Source organism: Euphorbia lathyris, chromosome 6 (genome assembly GCF_963576675.1).
Source record: "Euphorbia lathyris chromosome 6, ddEupLath1.1, whole genome shotgun sequence".
NCBI lineage: Eukaryota > Viridiplantae > Streptophyta > Magnoliopsida > Malpighiales > Euphorbiaceae > Euphorbia > Euphorbia lathyris.
In genome coordinates, this window is record NC_088915.1 from 80452177 (window position 1) to 80472921 (window position 20745).

At 35.2% G+C, this 20745-nt stretch overlaps 1 long non-coding RNA gene across 1 annotated transcript; it reads left to right on the forward strand.

Annotated features, from left to right (window-relative positions):
* Positions 1 to 16525: 16525 nt before the first annotated feature.
* Positions 16526 to 18652, forward strand: LOC136231998 (uncharacterized). The gene is made up of 3 exons (XR_010690228.1): positions 16526 to 16729; positions 17113 to 17174; positions 18182 to 18652. It is a non-coding gene; the product is annotated as an uncharacterized lncRNA (long non-coding RNA).
* The last annotated feature ends 2093 nt before the right edge of the window (positions 18653 to 20745 follow it).

A 20745-nucleotide genomic window follows, 5' to 3' on the forward strand; every position in this document is an offset into this window, starting at 1 on the left:
GATGGGAATTCAACTTTTTATTATCAAAAGATGGGACTTTATTATGGGTAATTAATTTATTAGTCCCTATATTTTGATAAAACACACTGTTTAGTCCCTATATTTTAAAAAACACACGGTAAAATCCTTAACGGTTTTCTCGGTGAACTGTTTAGTCCTTAACGTTTTTCTCGGTGAACTGTTTAGTCCCTGCCATTAGACTCTCATGAAGATTCTGTTAGTCAATTTGGATTTGCGTTCTTCTTTTCCTTTATTTTCCTTTCCTTTAAACTCTAATGCATCTGAAATCAACTTTGAGTGTTCTTCTTCTTGATTTTCTTCTTAATCGTTCAAATTCGTAAGCATTGGGTCTGTTCTTTTCTTGTTCTCCATACAAATAACTTCTTTTTCTAAATTGGATTTCCTCTTCTGAAGTTTGAAGGTAAATAGTAAAGGGTAATTTAGTTATTTCTGAAGTCATAAACAGTAAAAAATCTAACAAACAGGTGGAAGGACTAAACAGTTCATTGAGAAAAAGTTAGGGACCTTACCATGTGTTTTTGAAAATACAGGGACTAAACAATGTGTTTTGTCAAAATATAAGGACTAATAAATTAATTACCCCTTTATTATTTGAAGATATGGTGCAGAAATTATTTCAACTAAATGCAGAAATCGGTTTCCTCGTTACAGTAATTAACCCATTTACCTAAACCAACAGGTTTTTATCCATTAAAGGTCGTAGAACAAAAGCTTCTTCCTTTCCTTTCAATATCAGTTAAGATAGCTATTCGATGTGAACTAATCCAACTCCCCGGATAAATGGTCGACATCCTCTATGAGGGTTTCCTCATTTGACACTGGTTCGAAAGTCTGCACTCTGGGGGACTGGAGGATGACATCTATGAGAGCCATTGCTTCAATTCTGTACGTGACAAAGAAAGGAGTTATGTGTGGTACTGTGTGTGGAGTAGTGCGATAAGACCAAAGGATTGTAGGTAGGTGGTCTGCCCAGGAGATTCCTCGATCATAAAGCCCTGCCTTTAGTACATATAGGATAGTGTGATTGGTGACATCGGTTAGTCCGTTGCTCTAAGGGTGGGCTACCAATGTGAAGCGGCGCTTGATGCCCAAATTTTTGAACGGGGCACAAACAAATTGCCTTCTATCGTCGGTGATAAATGAGTGAGGTATCCCAAAACAGTTGAGGATATTCGTTTATAGGAAAGAGATAGTGTTTTCTGCAGTAATTTTGGCGATTGATTCAGCCTCTGCCCATTTTGTGAAGTAACTGATGTCAACTATTATGAAATGTTGTTGTCCAGGTGTTAGCTGGAAAGGGCCCAACATGTCTATCCCCCAAACAACGAAAGGCCAAAGGGTAATGATGCCTTTGAAAGCAGAGCCGAGGAAATTGTAAGTGTAGGAATGCATTGGCAAGCCTAATAGGTTTTGACAAAAGTTTATGATTTCTATTCAATGGAGGGCCAGTAAAGTCCTTGGAGTCAGGCCTTCCTAGCAATGGAATGAGCTCCCTGCTGTGAACCACATACTCCTTGGTGGATTTCTTTGAGGCATTTGAGCCAATGGAGGACAAGTGCTTTTCGATATATGGTTCCGTTTGAAAAGGCGTACCATTAAGAATCAAACGCTTTTGTTTCATCTTCAGGCAAGATCCCCTCAGTACGGTACTTGATGATGGGGCTTCTCCTCCCGATTAAGGTTGCATCTTGCATATCAATTTGGAAGAAGGATGCCTCGTGGATAGTTGGGGCGGAAGCGACTTTGATGAGGATGTTAGGATAGTCCGAATGCTCACATGTTGCTGCTGCAGCGATGGCACCAGCTTCCTTGTTTTCCTCTATGGGGATTACGATGATGGAAATTTGATGCCCTTATCTTTGAGTGATTGAATCAAGGATTGTTCTTGGGAGAGGTATTGTACCATTACTACGTCTTTCACTTTGTAGGGGCCGTTAATATGGCATACCACCAATTTGGAATCACTGTATATGGTTAAATGTCCTTTGACTCGCAGCTTGGCTAGGTATAGGCTGGTTAAGACTGCTTCGTATTCTGCTTGATTATTAGTATTAGTTAAATTTAGACTGATGGCATAGCTGAGCTGGAAACCGTTTGGTCCCCGAATAGCGGCCCCATCCCTTTCCTAATTCAGACCTCTAGAACCGTCCAAATTCATGCTTCTTTCTTCCCTTTCCTCTGGAGCCCTATTTATTTCAAACGTACACAATCAGCTAGGGTCTGAGCTTTTATGGTGGTTATATCTTCAAAATGTAGATCGAACTGAGAAAGTCAGATGGACCAATCGGTAATCCTTCCTAATACCTCAAAACTTTGGACTACTTTTTTCGAGCGGATAGTTTGTTTTGACGATAATGGTGTGGACTTGTTTTGACGATAAATAGGGTCTCAACCTTTTTAGGGCATGAGTGATTGCAAAAAGTGCTTTCTCAATATCGGAATATCACAGTTCTACACCTTTGAAGACACTGCTAAGGTAGTAGATGGGGAACAGTTTGTTGCCCGCGGATCTAGTGAGGACTATGGCTACAGCTTCTTCTGACACTATGAAGTATAGGGGAAAATATTTACCATCTTGGAGCGCAAATAGCAAGGGTGGTGAGCTAAGGAAATTTTTCACCGCCTGAAAGGTTGACTGTCACTTTGAATTCCACTGAAATGAGTGCTCTTTTTAAGTAGTTTATAGAAAGGGATGCACCACTGAGCAGAGTATAAGATGAATCTTGCTAGGACAATACGCCACCCATTGAGCCTTTGGACTTGTTCCAGTGTTTTGGGGCTTTCATTTCTAGTATGGCGCTGATTTTTTCTAGGTTAGGCTCAACGCCTCTTTCCAAAACCACATATCATAAAAACTTGTGGATCTTATACCGAAGAAATATTTTTCGGGGTTAAGCTTTAAGTTGTACTTATAGAAGATGGTGAAGACTTGAGAAAGGTCCTAAGGGTGTTCCTCTTTATTGGTGTTGAGGACTATTGTATCTTCGATGTAGACCTGTGTTGCTTCCCCTATGAAGTCAGAGAACATTTTGTCAGTGAGTCGCTTATATACGGCTCCGGCATTCTTGAGCCCGAAATACATTATGTTGTAACAATATGTGCCTTCGTGTGTGATAAATGATGTTTTTCTACAACATTAGGATCTATGGGAATCTATTGCAACCCCGTTATTGCATCTAATTGAGACAGAATTTTGCAATCAGGTGTCTGGTCGATGAGTTGATTGATATTAGGTATAGGATAACAATATTTTGGGCATGCTTTATTAACATTGGTAAAGTCAAACACATTTTAAAGTCCATGTTGCTATTCTTTACAAGTATTATGTTAGAGAGCAAATTGAGGTAGTTCACTTCCCTAATGAATTTAACCACTAAAAACTTACTAATTTTGCCCTTAATGGCCTACTACTTCACCTAGGAGTGCATCGATGTCCAGTTAATGTGTGGTGTGGTCAGAGGAGACCCATGGGATGTCTGTGGGTGGTCCGATCAAAGGCTTTTTCATTTTTAGAGAGAACAACCTTGATCATCTCTGACAACTCCGGGGAGAGTTCACTCCCAAATTTGAAGTGTGGCCCTCCGTGATTGTGAAATCGAGAAATGGTTCAATAGTTTGTGGGTTGTATCCAGACATCTCCCTCAGGGTGTCCTCAACTACCAGAGCGGCTTGCTAGTGAATTTCCTTTGCAAGCTATTAGTCTCCTTGATGACCAAGTTTCCACGAGCGCTTGAGAGAGTGAGGCTGAGGGTGGAGATGTTAATGGTGGCTGTTGCAGCTGAGATAATGGGTCTTCCTAAAATGGTATTGTATGTGAGCGAAATATCTACCACCAACCAATCTGCTTAGAGTTCGACCTTCGTTGCCCCATCGACAAAGACGACGGGCAAGGAGATAAGGCATAGAATTGGCACTTCGATGTTGGAGAGTCCGACTAGCGGGAAGGTACCCACCTAGAACCTGCTCTTGCTGCATTTCATTGCCTTGAGGGCTTTCTAAGTCAAAATATCGACTGAGCTACTTGTGTCCACTAAAATTCTACCCATATACTAGTGTGACAACAAAGGCTTCAGAATGAGTGGTGCGAAAAGGTGGTTAAACGGTGAGAGACTCTCCTGCAGTCCTTTTTCTTCTTTTTCTAGAGGGGCTACCCTCAGAGTAAGCTGGTGCCTTGGTGATAGCTCGCTAGGCTTTGGTCATTGGGGTCATCATGCCTTGGTGATAGCTCGCTAGGCTTTGGCGGTTGTCCGCTGGGCGGGAAAATTTGGATGGGGCTCCTTGCTCGGGCATCTTGTCCACCTCCTTCTGCAACTGATTGTAATTCTTCATTAAGTTCCCAAAGGACTTATGATACTTTCAATACAACTCTTTGTTCGTTCGGGGGTTGGGAGATTTCTCCAACGAGGATGTGTTATGTTGTTGCATAGGCTTGTGGGGCGACACTTGCGCTGATCTATCTGAGTAGTGCACTTATCAGCCGGTTGAGTGGCTTGCTTTAGCGGTGCCTCAGAAGTCTACTCATTCTTCCTCTCACCATGGGCGATAAGGCATAGAGCCATCAGCCCTTCTAGGCCTCTCATCCTCCTTTGGGTCGGTAAATTGTCTGGCCCTTTCTTCACGTTTCCCACCGCCTTTGGACTTGTCTTTCTCGGACTCCTCATAGCCCGACGGTCTGTCACTATCATTATAGCATACGAAAGTATGTGTCATGGCCATCAGTTCCACGAAAGAACGAGGGAGCTTGTGAAAACACTTTTTCTTTAAGGGTTCGCAATATGTTCCTTTTTCCAGAGTGTCATGGGCTATCTCCAGGTATTGTCGAGCAACCTCTAGATCTTGGATTCTAGTAGGTCATCGACGTTCTACGGGGCCATGGCAACTGTTGCTAGAGTTAGCAGTGACTGCATAGTTTGAGGGATTAGGTCGGTAGGTTGTGGTGCCGGCAACAGAGATTAGATGAGAGTGTGACTCCGCGAATATAGTTAGGAGTTTGGTTAACCTATATTTTTTGGTTTGGAAATCAACTTTTTCATACCATAGGATGATGTACTATGCATGTAGAAATGGTGTTGAATATTGTTAGGTAGAAATTTGAGTAATATATGCCAGAGAGGATGAAAGGTATGGTAGTAGCCCTAGTGATGGTGACTTATGAAAATGATCAAACTTATAAAATTAAAATTGATTTAGCTTCATATGATGATGGAGACTTTGAAATTTAACCTTTCCTAAATTGGTACCCGCAACCACGTGCTCATTCACATTATGTTTCAATTTTTTTTGTTGTCCTTTCAAAAAAATGCTACATATAGACCTTTCAATGTTTTCAGTAACGAGTTATTTTATATAGATCTAATACACAAATAGCCCCTGAACTTGTCCAAATGTTGCAACTGTCCCTTCCAACTTTCAATTATAACAACTTACCTCTCAAACTTGTCCAATTGTAAAACATAACCTCAAATTGCTGATATGGACGGCAATTGAAGAAACACGTGAAATACAAAAGCTGCAACGCTCGTGGAGTGTGATAATCAGATCTTTGGTGTGATACAAATCCGGAAAAATGTTTTTACGGTTGCTTCAAGTACAGGGTAAAAAAATTCTCAATTTAGAGTTATGTTTTACAATTGGACAAGTTTAAGGGATAAGTTGTTACGACTGAAAATTGGAGGGGGCAGTTGCAACATTTGGACAAGTTTAGAGGGTTATTTGTGTATTAGGCCTTTTATATATATGTATATGATAAACTTTGGAGGGTGAGAAATCTTTGTGGTAAGCTAGCTTAATTTATCACCATAATATATTTGAAAAATATTATTTTGAATATTTTCTTAATAAAAGTTGAATTGTTTTATTTGACCTTTTAAATAAAATCTCAATTAATTTCTTTAACTGATTTACATTTTATAAAAATTATTAAAATGATACAGAGTAAAAATCATATTTTACCATTTTATTTTTTCAAAATTATTATTTTTAGAGTTTTCTTTCTTTAAACAATCAAAATAATTTCAAAATTAAAATTATTTAGCATATGATTTACATCATATCTATAATGGAGAGTCATCTACTATGTTGCTTAAAAGTGTTTAAGAAAATGGTTATTTGGACCACCTAGATGTTTGAAATCCAAAATTTATTCTAATTGTGAGAAAAGATGAGCAATGTCATTATTATGAATATTTAGGGGGTTTGATATTTGATAGGGATATGGATAAGATAAAAATAAAATAGTTTTGAATTAGTATTGCATGTTTATTTTATGGAATAAGGATATGGAAAAAATAATATAATTAACTCTAGTTAAACTATATAACATTGATTTGGGAGATAAAAAAAATACTTTTTCAACATGTAAATGGCCATACTTCTATATTCATCCAATAACTAAGAGATGAGAAAAGATCCTATAATACAAGAAAGTAAAGTTTACTGACGAGATAAAGTCGTCGTTAACTATAATATTTTCATCGATCATATAGGTTAGCGACGACATGCGAACAAACATTACCTTGCAGTCAAATTGTTTGTTGGAAAAATATACATCGACGAATAATCATTGTCGTTGTTATCTACGATGACATTAGTGTTGGCAAATTGTTTCACCAACCAAAAGAATTAATAGGTGTCTTAGCCACGAATTTTGTCATCGTAACTTGTCGGCAAGTGTTATGTTATCGGCATACCGTCAATTTGGTAAAATTATTTGCCGCCAATTAATAACATGTGTACAGTGTAAGTCGTCGGTAATAGTGTTGATGGTATGTCATTGCTAATAGTGTCGCCAGTATGCTGTTGCTAACATGTATTATAAGAAACTTGATGAAAATGTTAATATCGACAAGGTTTATAATATGTTTTACAAAATAAACAGACTAAACAGTATGTTACGTGAAAATGTAGGAAATAATAAATTATTCGGTTAATTACAAGTAGAATCCATGTGGTTACACAGATTTGCAGATGGATTCTTGTGAGATTTTTCTTTACAAACGAAACCATGTGGTTTGCAAAATTTTGCATTTATTTTACTTTGCCAAATTTGGCCAATAACGACCTAAAAATGAAAATTTTCAAGAATTAAAGTTGTTTAGTATCATATTTATTATGGAACCGTAATTTTAATTTTTCAAAATTTATCATTTTTGGAGTTTTCTCGCTCTAAACATTAATTTTCTCTCTCATAAAAAACAACACTTAAATGACCTCAAACCTAACTAGTTGAAGAATTAAAGTTGCTTAAAATATCATTTAACTCTTTAAAAATTTTGTTTCGAGATTGTTACTGGCCAAATTCTAACAACGTGAACACAATGCAAAATTTCGCAAACCAGATGGTTGCGTTTGCAAAACAAAATACCATAAGTATCAATTTACAAATCAGCGTAACCGCAAGGTATCTATATATAATTAACCCTAAATTATTGAGCCTAAACTTAATAAAAGAATCTTTTTATGTTGTATTAAACGATGAAACACAACATTACAAAAGAAGAGAGTTTCAACTTCATCGTAAGAGCTAGTATGTCGTCGTCACAAACGTTAATTAAAAATTATGTGTGCTTAAATTACATTATTGTGAATGGTCTATCAAATAAGAAAATAAATAATAATAATAATAATAATAATAATAATAATAATAATAATAAGAAGAATAAGAATAAGAATTAAAGCAAATAAGGAGTTCATATTATTGACAAATTACATTTTTTATTTGTTAGCATTCAACATCTCTATCAAATTAGAATTCCATTATTATCCTAATTTATTGGGAAAATAATGTTTGTGAGGAAGATGATTTTGTGGTGATAAAGATATAAAACATATGCTAAATAACTTTAATGATCAAGATATTAATAGTTAACTTAATAATCTTGAAGAACGGACGAATCTACGGGGTTTTGAAGGATTTGAATATCCCCTAATCACCGGAAAACTTCGAAAATTCTATGACAACTATGGATGGACTTTAATTTTCTTTTATGTAAAAACAGTAAAAGGATAGCAATTTAGTACCCACGAATCATGATAAGCGATGGAGGCTGCTTCTTCATTCTCGGATACTGATGTCCACGTGTTCTGATTCACATCCTTGGAGATTTGCCTATGTATGAGGGGTTTAGTTCCACTTTTGAGTGTCTCCACTACTTCAGGTGATTTCTTACCCGCTTTAGACCTCGTAGTGACTGACGTCATGTCACTTCAGGCTTGGTTTGGCTTGACCGACCCTGAGACTATTAGCTTGCTACATGAGACTTCCCCTACTCGAGGTCTTTCCATTCGGCGTGTGCTGGAGATGTGCATAGTGTCACAGGGCCAGGTTTGAGCCAGGGCCAACAACCCGTGTGGCGCCAAGACTTTCCTAGTCTTGGCCAGCCAACTCCTACCGAAGGGGTCTATCCCCTTTAAGCGTCCTGTCAATGTGCCTGATGGTATTCAGTCTGGTAGGACTCCTTTGTTGAAACACAATTTCCACACTAATTTTGATATGACAAATATATTTAAATTAGAATTTAAACCCCTAGATAAAATTCTCACCACATTAAATTTAAAGCTTTGATTTTTTTTATACTAATGTGTTTGTTGAGTGTTTGGATGAATTAAAAAATGATAAGTGTAAAAGAAAGAAAGTTAAAGCCCAAAGCCCATGAGATAAGTCAAGGCCCAAAGAAGTCGAGAAGCTAGTCAAATGGGTCAAAGGCTTTTGGATCAACTCATCCCAACAGAAGGAATGATCCAGAAGAGAGCCATTGCCTTCTTCATGAAGCTGCTGACTTCGAAGACCAAAGGAGGAAGCAGACAAAGCACAAGTTGACTTCCTAACTTGCAGACAAAGGCTAACTAAATGAGAAAAGATTCAGACGCAACAGACGAGCTGTCGCTGTGCTGTCTTGGAATCTTTACCAAAAATTATGAGACAATCCGAAGCATACTGAGTAAAGAAACTGAAGCGCTGATCAACAAGAGACAGAAAGACAGAGAAGACTTCGTTACGATTGGCCGTGGCACTGGCTGCTGAGGATGAAAGAGACAACAGAGCTGGTTCCCTCCAACGGTTATTTCGAAATTCGAAATGACTGATGCCCTCATATGTCACTATAAAAGGCCTGTTATTTTCTTCATTCGCACTCGATCTTCAACACGCGAAAGCTCTGAGCAAATTCATACTTGAAGTTCCAGCTGAAAGCAAAGCAAAGCAATATTTACACAAACTCTTATTCTTCTGTGTAAACAATAGATTAGATCATTCAAGTGTTCTTTGTTTTAGAACAAAATATTATCAATCACTAAATTTAGTTAGGAGACTCTGAGTTGCTCGGTATTTAGCAATCAGAGTTGGATAGTGCTAAGTGTAGGTATATAGAGGACGGTACTCTGTAACTTCTCGCTGACTATTTTAAAGGGTTTGTGCTCTACCTAAAAGAGCTCAGTAGTATCTTCTATCCCTTATCTTCTACATCTGCTTGCTTTTATATTTGCTAAGAAAACGTTTAACTTAAGCCTGCTGAGTTGCTTGATCTAGTGTTGTGTTCAGGAATGGACTTCTAAGTGCTATCTCCTGAATCAACATCAGAAACAACTTTAGTTGCTGACCAATTAAAGCTGCCTCTGAACGCACTCAGTATCGTTGTGCTATTAATCTGTGTGACAAAATATATTTCACAAGTAAGAACAAGTCAGCCTTAATACTTAAAATTTTAAATAGTTCCTTTAACCCCCTCCCCCCCCCCTTAGGAACTTATTCTCATAACACAAGGGACCAACATCCTTGTGTATAAACCTCGCCCTAAAATGGACACGCACTATTCGCTAACTTCAGACCTCATAGTGTCTATAGAGTTCCACCTTATAGAGACATTCACCTCCCTTCACAAAGGCCGAATGTCCAATCCTCCTAGTTCTTAATGGACTAGGGTGGATCGTTTAAGCTAGTACTGACTATTGACCTAGAGGTGGTGGAGATCCAACACTAGACTAGTCCATGTCCCCTTATGATGTTGCTGATACCAATTGGGTCTCTACCATCCACATACATTGATACATCTCATTCGCCACTCTATGTTGAAGCCTTTTCGTAGCTTTGCTAATGCTTAGGGTTGAGTTTGCCTATGGTCGAACTCCCCTCCCCCCTACACATGGCAAAGAGCCGATACAACACTAGTTAGGTTCGCATGGTGATTCTCTACTTATTGACCTAGTTATTTTATTGGGCGTATGCCGATCTGTGTGACGTCCAACTTGTTTTTGTGATTCTGGAGATCGTAATTGGTGCTTCCCTTACCGGCTTAGCATTGCCTGAGACTTTCATTGGGTTAGACTTGTATTGCTTGGGGCAGGCCACTAATATTTCTAGGAGTCTGATTATTTTTTCGCCAGGTAATTACTGATTCGCGGTTATTGCTATTTGATTTTCCACTAATCATTCTCATGATCGCACTTATCAATGTATATCTTCAGATTTGGCTTTTAGAGAAGGGAGACCTAAAAAATTCCCCTATAGTGGCGTGTTGTCGCTATACTTTCAAACACTACCTGAGTCAAGGTTTGACGATGATAAACTTGGATGCTACTATTTTGGGTGCTTGGAGGGCTCGGCTGCAGAGTGTCGATGATACCAATATCCGTTGGACTTGCCCCTGGTGGAGGTTTTCAGAGGTGAGTAATACCACACATCCTCACTATATTCAACTATGGACATCACTAAGTTATACTCTATCGTATACCCGGATCGATTCTTGCTTCATTGATAGGAGAAGTGGGCCTTGAGGAGGATGCACATGATTTCCATACACGATAAGCTGAGCATCGAGTCTACCGATATTTATAGAGAGTGGATTGCCATGTTCCGGAAGACTTTTGAACTTGTAGATAGGAGACGGCTAACTAGGAGGTTCCAGGAGAGAGTTCTCGTGAGGACTCTTAGAGTTGTTCCCTTCCAAGGATGAGTATCTAGTGCTTTTGATGTAGTTTGAACACTTCTATATCTTTATTTAGTGCAAATGAAAAACTTATTTTATGCATGTTCAACAAAGACGGTGTTCTTTATGCATCACAAATCGTTCAAGAAGACATACACTTTATTAATGAGATCAAAATGGGTACAATTTATTAGTTTATATTTCAAACACAACATATTATGTTATCAGCTAGTCCGTTAAGGGTTTCTAATCAGCCATTGTCGCTCAATGCCTTAATTCCCTTTTGGGTTTTCAACCTAACAAGAGATTTATTTTATTTTATTTTGCCATTTACTTTTGATATATTATTCTAACAAACTATCGATATTGTTATATTTTTTATACACATTAGAGCCTTCGGCCTTAGTTGATAGGATCTGTGAATTCGTTTCCATCCATGTCCATGATCTTCACGGCTCCTCTTGACATTACCCTCTTAATGACGAAAGGGTCATCCCAGTTAGACTTGAATTTTCCATTGACATTAACATTGATCGGGGAGGTTGCTTCAAGTTTAATACCCCGTTGCTTTGGTCCAAATCCAACACCTTGAACCTCGCGGTTTTAAAACGCGTGACGTATATTGAATACACACCTTAGTGATAAGATAAGGTCACTCTCTCTCCATTTTTGATGTGGGATTCAGTTCATTCTTGCCTCTATCGTCATTCTTATGGGTCGCTTATTGCTTAGACTTTCTATCTCGGCGCCACCTATTCTGTATCGAGTCATTACACCTAATCTTTTTTTTTTTTTTGGAAATACACCTAACCTTAATTTAGTAAACATAAAATTAAGTGGTTATATTTGTAATTTACCCATAAACTTAATCAAATATCTTGTTGTCTTTTAACAAAGGCATGCATTTCGCTCCTCAAATTAAAGTTTCAAAGTCAAATAGAACCTTAAACTATTAAAATTACTAATCTGATCTTGAATTAAGCAAAAATCATTAATTGAGTTTAAATCCTAAGCAAAAATCATCAATTAAGTCCTCATCGAAAATATTCGGTTGGACAGTTTCAGACCTTCTTCCCCAAACTCATTTTAGCCAACACAAAAATAATTACAGTTCATATCAAATAGTTACCGTTTCTGATTTTAGGATATGATGAGGATTCAATCGAGGATTTTTGTTTAGTTCAGAGACCTAATTAATGATTTTAATAGTTTCAAGTCTTAAGTGAATTTGTATAGTTTATGGGGTCAAACGAGTGTTATGCCTTTAATAAAGACATTATACCCATTTGGCTCTCCAAACTAAAGCTTCAAAGTCAATCAGGACTCTAAACTATCAAAATCATCATTCGGTTCCTCAACTAAGCAAAAATCATAAATTGAGTCTTTATCATATCCTAAAATCAAAATATAGACTGTAATAATCTTTGTGTTGGTTCAAAATGGGTTGGAAAGAGATTCTCAAACTTTTCAACCGGATGATTTTCGATGAAGCCTCAATTGATGATTTTTGTTTAGTTCAGAGATCTCATTGATAATTTTGATAGTTTAAGATCTTGACTTTGAAGACTTAGTTTTAGTTTTGGGAGTCAAACTAGCATTATGCCTTTAATAAAGTGGATTGCTAAATATCGCATCTTAACTACTTATCACCGCCGTCTTTTGGACATTTTTTCCCTTGCCATATTTTCAATCAAAAATTAAAATTCTGTCTCTAATTTCTTCTAAAATCACAAACCCGAACAACAATCATGACTGACAGACACGGAAAAAGAAAACTCAACCGGAAAAAAAACGAGTTTTTCAAAAAATTCGTTAATTTTAATAGTTCTCGGATCGATTTATTATCTCGTGTTCGAAATCGTCATTTTTCCGAAATTCTCGGATCCATTTTTTAGAATTTCAGTTTCTTGCTTGAAAGAGAGGATTTTCAGTTTTTGTTTAAAATTATACAAATGGCAAAAACGTCGAAAAGGATACAGTGACAAGTAAAAGGGGTGATATTTAGCAACTCCCTGATAAATCATGGACACAACATTAAAAAAATAAAAAATAAAAAATAAAAAATAAAAAAATTCCAATTTCATCGTACGAGTAGTTATCTGTCTTGGTCCCAAACGTTAAATGCGTAAACTGAATTGTCTTGTCCAGTCATGGCTCTACATCACGTGTTCGATATATATTCACCCATAAATACAAATTAAAAAATTATTTGTGCTTAAATAAGAAAATCAAAGCTAGCCACAAAAAATATAAAATCAAAGCAAATAAAATGAGATATTTTAATTGATAGGATTCAATATCTCTATCAAAATAGAACTCCATTATTATCCTAGTTTAGGGCAAGAAGATAGTGTTTGTGAGGATCACGATTTTAAGAAACATAACAATTTCAATAATCTGTACTTTAGCTGTTTTCAATGACCTGAAACGATTACAACTGTCAAAAAAAGAGGCCAGAGATCTAGCGAACCATCTCTCATGCTTAAGTCAAAAGAATACTTGAGGAAGTATTAAGTAATTAAAAAGCAATTAAGTAAGAGAGAATGTTTACGAGATTCCGTACCTTTAATGGGTGTTTGTTTTAGCTTTTTGGATGAGCGTTTAGCGTTTCACTCCAAACCGCAGGAAATATAGCGTTTTGTTAGGTTTATATAACCGCAGCGTTTAGCATTTTTTTTTTGAAAACTACAGCGTTTTGGACCTTTTCACGAAAAGTTTATTTTTGGAGCTTTTCATGAATAGTTGTTTGTTATTGACAAAATTATCCTTCTTATTTCCACAAAATATTTTTAAAACATGTCCATATTGGACATTTTAAATACTAACAGCAACATTTTAATATAATTTTACCAAACACTAATAATTAAACAGCTAATAGCAAACAACTAACAATAACAGCAAGCAGCTTACTGCAACCGCAAACAGCAACAGCTATTAGCTAACAGCTGAACCAAACAAGCCCTAGCTTTGATTCTCAAGCTATTTATAGGCAATAAAATGTGTATCTAGACACGTGGCAGCGTTTGATTGGTCTTCGTGAGGGAAAATAGGCTAACGTATGGCAGCGGAAATATAAAAATTTTAACCTATTTCCATAAACCCAAGATCCGTTAATCGTTATTTCATATAAAGAGGGATAGAAAGAAATACCTTTTAGAAGTTCTATCTACCGTTGCAAACGAAGTGCCCACAACTCTTACTTCGAGTTCCCGAGCACAAAACAAAACAATCGAAGATCAAGTTAGAATTCAACCGTTTATAACAACCAAAATAGATTGTCTCTAATTAATCAACACAAGATCAAAGATAAAGAGAAAGAGATGAAAATCAATTAAACGGAAGGAAGCGGTAGATAATCTCGTCCTTATAGTGTGGGGTCGAAATTCTCTCTCCCGGCTTGCTTAGTGTGTTTCGAAAATTGCATATAAGGGGGTATTTATATCCTCTTGTATCTAAACCCTAGTTAGATAGAATTAGGTTACTGAATAAGAATTTAATTCGGAATATAATTCTTATTTATTATCTATAATTATATCTTAAATATAAAGATAATATTAGTAACCTTATAGGATAATAATAGGAGTAATATAATCTAATTAAAACTCCTAACTTATTTATCCTTTAATTAATTTAATTCATAATCCTAATCTAATTAGAATTGATAAAATCAAATTAATTATTTATGTATTTTATATACATAAAATCGCCCCCTTCATTAACTGGGCCTTATTGCGTTCAGTTGGGCTTCCATCAATTAATTAACATCTGTTTCTCTTTTGGGTTCCAAGTCTTATGTGTGACCCATTAGGTTCTTATTGCTTCTAGTCGTATGCAACTATTAAATTAATTTTCACAGAATTATATTTAATCTTTGCATAACGGAATGAGTACGCAAAATGTGATTGGCAAATCCGAAACATTCCCCCTAGAGCTATAAGAAGACAGGTTGATTCTTTCGTTGACCTTTCCGTATTAGTTACAGTATAATTCGATCATTTATCAACTACATCCTTGAACTGAATCTTATGACTATGGATATGTCAAGTCACATATAGCAGACGTTCGTTTTACTTGTACAGGCCGAGTCAACTCCAATTAGATAGGTTAAGAGAAATCTGTATTTCAATCTTAAGCTATCACCTTGCAAGGATTTAGAGTCAAGTCTTCCACAAGTGATCCATGGACATATCTCCCATTTATCGGGAGTGATAAATGCTCAATCCAATGTATAACTATCCTGCAATTACTTCCTGTGATACCCAACGTCTGCCGTTCACACCCTAGAGTCATCTCTGTTAAGGATCGTGTTACAACAGGATCAAAGCGTCACATTCCATAATCCAGAATTACTAATTAACATTCCTTTGAGTCTGAGGATTACTTATACCTATTAATACCAATGAGATAAACAGGTGACAAGGATGAATCTACTCATCCTGTTATCTCAAGTCGGGTCCCCAATCCTAATGAACTCCTTTTCATTGGATCCACGTAACTGTCCAGATATCTGTGTATATGAAGCTTGTGAGATCAGCTTTCTTTCGTGACAGAAGACATTGTTACATGCAAGTCTCAGCAGTGATATGTCAATCCTAAACATATTATTTGACTTGGGGTGGTTTTAAGTTTCATGCTTGTATGAACACTTTATAATCACTTTAAACAAACATACGGATCTCCTTTTATTAGACTTTATTTAGTTCTTAAAAGGGATTGCCTTTATATAGTTATGAAACCATATCTCATTAAAACAAATGATATAAAAAACACTTCATTTACATTAAGTTTGTATCCTAGAACAATTGTCTATAGGACACTAAAACCCCAACACTTTGAACTCTATCTTTCCGCTCCGTGCTAAATATGAGCGTGCCTCTGGGATCCTGAATGATTATTAGTTAAGACTATTTGTATTAATAGATATATCTCTCACTAGAAAAAAAAAAGTTTTACCGACAGATTTTTCTACTATACCGACGGTTAGAACCGTTTTTAACAATTTTAGCAACGGTTTTTATAACCGTTGAAAAGTGTTATTATCGTTGTCGTTGCTACTGTTACCGAGGGTTTTACTAGGGTAGGGATAAAGTTTTTTAATACCATTAAGTTTAAGACTATATTATTTTATCGTGGGAAAATTACAAAACTGAGCCAAATTAGAGATCCGTTTACATATTAAGACCCATTTGAAAACAACTTACATATTTAGACTGTTTCATATGAATTGTCCATAATACCCTTCATATATATATATATATATATATATATATAACAACTTAGCCAAATTTCCCTTTCTCCTTCTTCATATTTAACTTGCAAACTCGAAGTGTCCCAATCTCTGCAAATTTCTAGCGTCATTGAATCTCTACATTTCTTCTTCCAAAGTCTTTCAAATCGATTTCAATGGCAAAAAGCGACAAGAATGTATGCATATACTTTGTTTATGCGATTTCCACTTGGTTTTACGGTTCTTTCTTATCGTTTTATTAGAGTTTTTATAATAGTTTCAAACATCTATATATCTACTTAATCTGTAAATAATATTGCTGATGTGTAGTATTTTAAGACCAGCTTTGCTTACGTGTCATTTTTCTAAAGCATCCTCTTCTCTCATTTCCCATTATTCTAACACGGATCCCTCGACAGTATTATATTTTGTTGGTTCGAACTCCTCTCACGCTCTCACCGATCTCTTCTCTCCCATTTCTTCTATCTCAGTCGGTCTTGCCTGCCTCTCTCGATTCTGTTGTACTGATCTCTTGCTGTTGAAAAGTGGATCTGTTAAGGTAAAAAAAAAAATTTTGTTTTTCTAATTTTTGACTCTGTCGATTACTTTGTTCAAACTTCTCTTTACCAGGTTTAGTTGTGTGTAGATCTTGCTTAAATTTGTTTGATTTAGTATATAGACACATGTTGAATTTTCTGCAAATTCCTAGATCTATTCCAAGGGTGCGGACTGGTTTGGGGATATTCTTCTGAAACAAATAGTGGTGTTAGTGGTGTTAGATTGTTCTCAAGAGGAACACAGTAGGTGCTCCAATATGTGCCACTGTTTTTCTAAAATTTATTGTTCCTACATGATTCAGATAACTTTTTACTTAGAGTTAATCTTCTATATATGTGGTTTCTTTGGTTTGGATTATAGAATTCCCAATTTTTCTGTTTTCAGGTGACTTGATTTGGGAAAACTCGGTAAGAATTGGAGATAGCGTCTGCTGCATCTTCTTCCTGGTCGGTTTTCTTTCTCTGATAATTTCTCCTGTTATGCTTTCAAATGGGTTTATCTGAGCATTTAGAACATATTATCAATTTAAGGAAACTTTAGATACAGTCCATCCATGTAGGCCAATATGATACAGTCCATGTAGGCCAATTGAACATATTATCAATTTCTCCTGTTATGCATTTTGCTCCCTTAGCGGTTGAAGTTCTCCAAATTGTTGAGGAAACTTTAGGTACAGTCCATGTAGGCCAATATGATACATGAGTTATTCCTTTTTCCAACTTTCAATTGGGCATCTTATTATTAATTTTGAGAAATGTGAAAATAAAATGCTACATCAAGCGGAGCCACATCCAAAATTAGATCTTTGAAGAATCTAAGATGGTCTAAAATGTTGCAATGTAATTTCGGGTTGCATTTATAATAGGCTTAATATACAAATAACCCCCTGAACTTGTCCAAATGTTGCAACTGCCCCCTCCAACTTTCAATTGTAACAACTTACCCCTTGAACTTGTCTAATTGTAACAATTTACCCCTTAAACCTGTCCAATTGTAAAATATAACCCCAAATTGCTGACATTGACTGCAATTAAAGAAACACATGAAATGCAAAATCTGCAACACTTGTGGAGTGTGATAATCAGATCTTTGGCGTGGTACGAATCCAGGGAAACGCTTTTGCTGTTGCTTCAAGTACGGAGTAAAAAAATTCCCAATTTGGGGTTACATTTTACAATTGAACAAGTTTAAGGGGTAAGTTGTTACAATTGAAAGTTGAGGGGGACAGTTGCAACATTTGGACAAGTTCAAGGGATTATTTGTGTAGTAGGCCTTTATAATATTACTAATTTTTTACTCTCTCGATTTCTTGGTTCAAACTTATATTTACCATGCCAATTTTAGGTTTAGTTGTGTGTAGTTGGTTGAATTAAGATATGTTCAATCAGGTCCTAATAATAGGTTTTAATCAATTAAATCATCTAATGCATTCATAAGTATTACTTCTTTGCAGGAATTTCACTGAAAACACAGGAGCTGAGAGCAATATTTGAAGCTGTTAGACTGTATTGCAGTTTTGTCATGGAATTTGTCATACACACAGTACTTGATTCTGCGACCTTGATAACAACCATGTGGGTGATTTATATGATTCGCTTTAACTTGAGAACCTGTTATATGAAAGATAAAGACAACTTTCCCAAGGTAATTGCTGTTATATAGTCAAAATTGAATTTGACAACTGCAAATTGCAGGAAGCATTTTCCTTCTATTGAGTGGACCAGTTCTTCTTATATTTAAATTGTATATATTTTGTAAAGCGTTAAACTTAAATTCGTATTATTTTGTAAGCGTTAAGCCTATATTGGTGCTATTTTATACGTGAGGCCTAAATTGATGTTATATTGTAAACGTTAAGCCTAAATTGATATTATGTTGTAAACGTTAAGTCTATATTGGTGCTATTTTGAACGTTGAGCCTAAATTGGTACTTCCTCAAACATCTTAGGTGTATTTTGGTACTTTATCCCTATAAAAAATATTGAGTGCCTTTTGATTTTTAAAAAAAAAAACTCATAGATAGCTTTCATCCAACCGTCACATCCGACCTTTCGTTAGAACCGACCTTCCAAATAAGTTGAAACCGTTTCATATATTTTTGGTTGATCTTTTTAACTAATAGCAGATTTAGTTTTACAATTTTTAACATAATTTTTGTAATTTTATTAGTAATACATTAAATATCTTAAATATATTTGATATTTGGAAGGTTTTAAATATCAGTAAAAACCAATTTTTTTAATTTTCGATAACGTATAACTAAAATTGATATTTCTTGGAAACGTTAGGATTAAATATGCATCATTTCATACGTTAAAACTAAATCTGCATTTTCTTTAAAATGTTAAGGCTAAATTTTATCTTTATCTTTAAAAGATAAATCAAAACATGTATTAAAAATTTAAAATAAAAACCCGTGCAATGCCCGTGTATGGTTTTGCTTTTTTATATCTAGTGACGTTAAAAGTCATAGGTACATCACTTTCCTCGCTAAAAAACTTTATCACGACGCTTGTAGAAAACCTTCGCAATGTATGCAACGGCTTATAGCGGGCAGTTATCCGATGGTTTGGAAACTGTTCTAATAATTTAGTGGCGATTTAAACCGCTGCCAAAGTGAAAAATTCTGTCGATAAAAATAACTATCCTTTGGTTCGGTCAATTTGCGTACAGATATCTATGGTATTTATTTTTTTTGCAAACGCAACCCTATAGTTTGCAAAATTTTGCATTTGAGTTCACTTTGTCAGAATTTGGTCGACAACAATTTCGAAATGAAAATTTTCAAGAGTTAAATGATATTTTAAGCAACTTTAATTCTTCAACTTTTTAGGTTTGAAGTTATTTAGGTGTTGTTTTTTACGAGAGAGAAAGATAATGTTTAGAGAGAGAAAACTCAAAAAATGATGATTTTGAAAAATTAAAAATATGATTTCATAGTAAATATGATACTAAACAACTTTAATTCTTGAAAATTTTCATTTTGAGTTCGTTATCGGTCAAACTATTCAAAGTAAAAAAAATATGTAAAATTTTGCAACCATAGGGTTGTATTTGTAAAAAAAAATGTCACGGATACCGGTCTACAAATCCGCTAAATCCATCATATGGTAGTTATTTGTATCTAACCCTACAGTTTTTACTTTTAGTCAAATGAAAAAAGACTTTTATATTAATAAAAGATAAAATTGAATAATTTGTATATCCTATTTTAAAATGTAATTATTATAATATATATATATATATATATATATATATATATATATATATATATTGAAATGGGGTCATAATGTTAATAACCATAAAATTAATGGTAAATTTAAAATAAAACCTCTGTGGTTTTACTAATTTTCAGATAAATGACTGTAATTTACTTTTTTTCAAAGTAAGAACTGAGGTTTTCAACTTTAGCAAAATAAGGACTTTTTCGATTGATACTATTAAAATCACCATTGACGACTTCAAAAATGACATATTTTAAGAACTACTAATATTCTAAGCAACTTTAATTCTTCAACTTTTTTATTTTGAGATTATTTAGATGATGTTTGGTAAAGAGAGAGAAAGTTAATGTTTAGAGAGAGAAAGTTCCAAAAAAGATGATTTTCGAAAATCGAAAATGTAGTTTCATAGTAAATATGACATTGAACAACTTTAATTCTTGAAAATTTTCATTTTCAGGTCGTTAAAGATTGTTTTAATAGCATTAATCCAAAAAGTCATTGTTTTCTTAAAAGTGCGAAACCTCAATTCTCGTTTTGACAAAAAAGTAAACCACAGTCTCTTATGTGAAAATTAGTGAAACCAAATGGGTTTTATTTGAAATTTACCTTAAAATTAAATGGTTATAGGTATAATTTATCATTAAAAAAGGATCCTTTTTTCTTTTATTATTAAATCATTAGAAAAGAAAAGAGTTCGAAATTGATATGTAGTGGTCAAAAACGTTAATTGCGTAAATGGAATTGTCTGGTAATGGCTCTACATCACGTGTTCGATATTCACTAAAAAAATTAA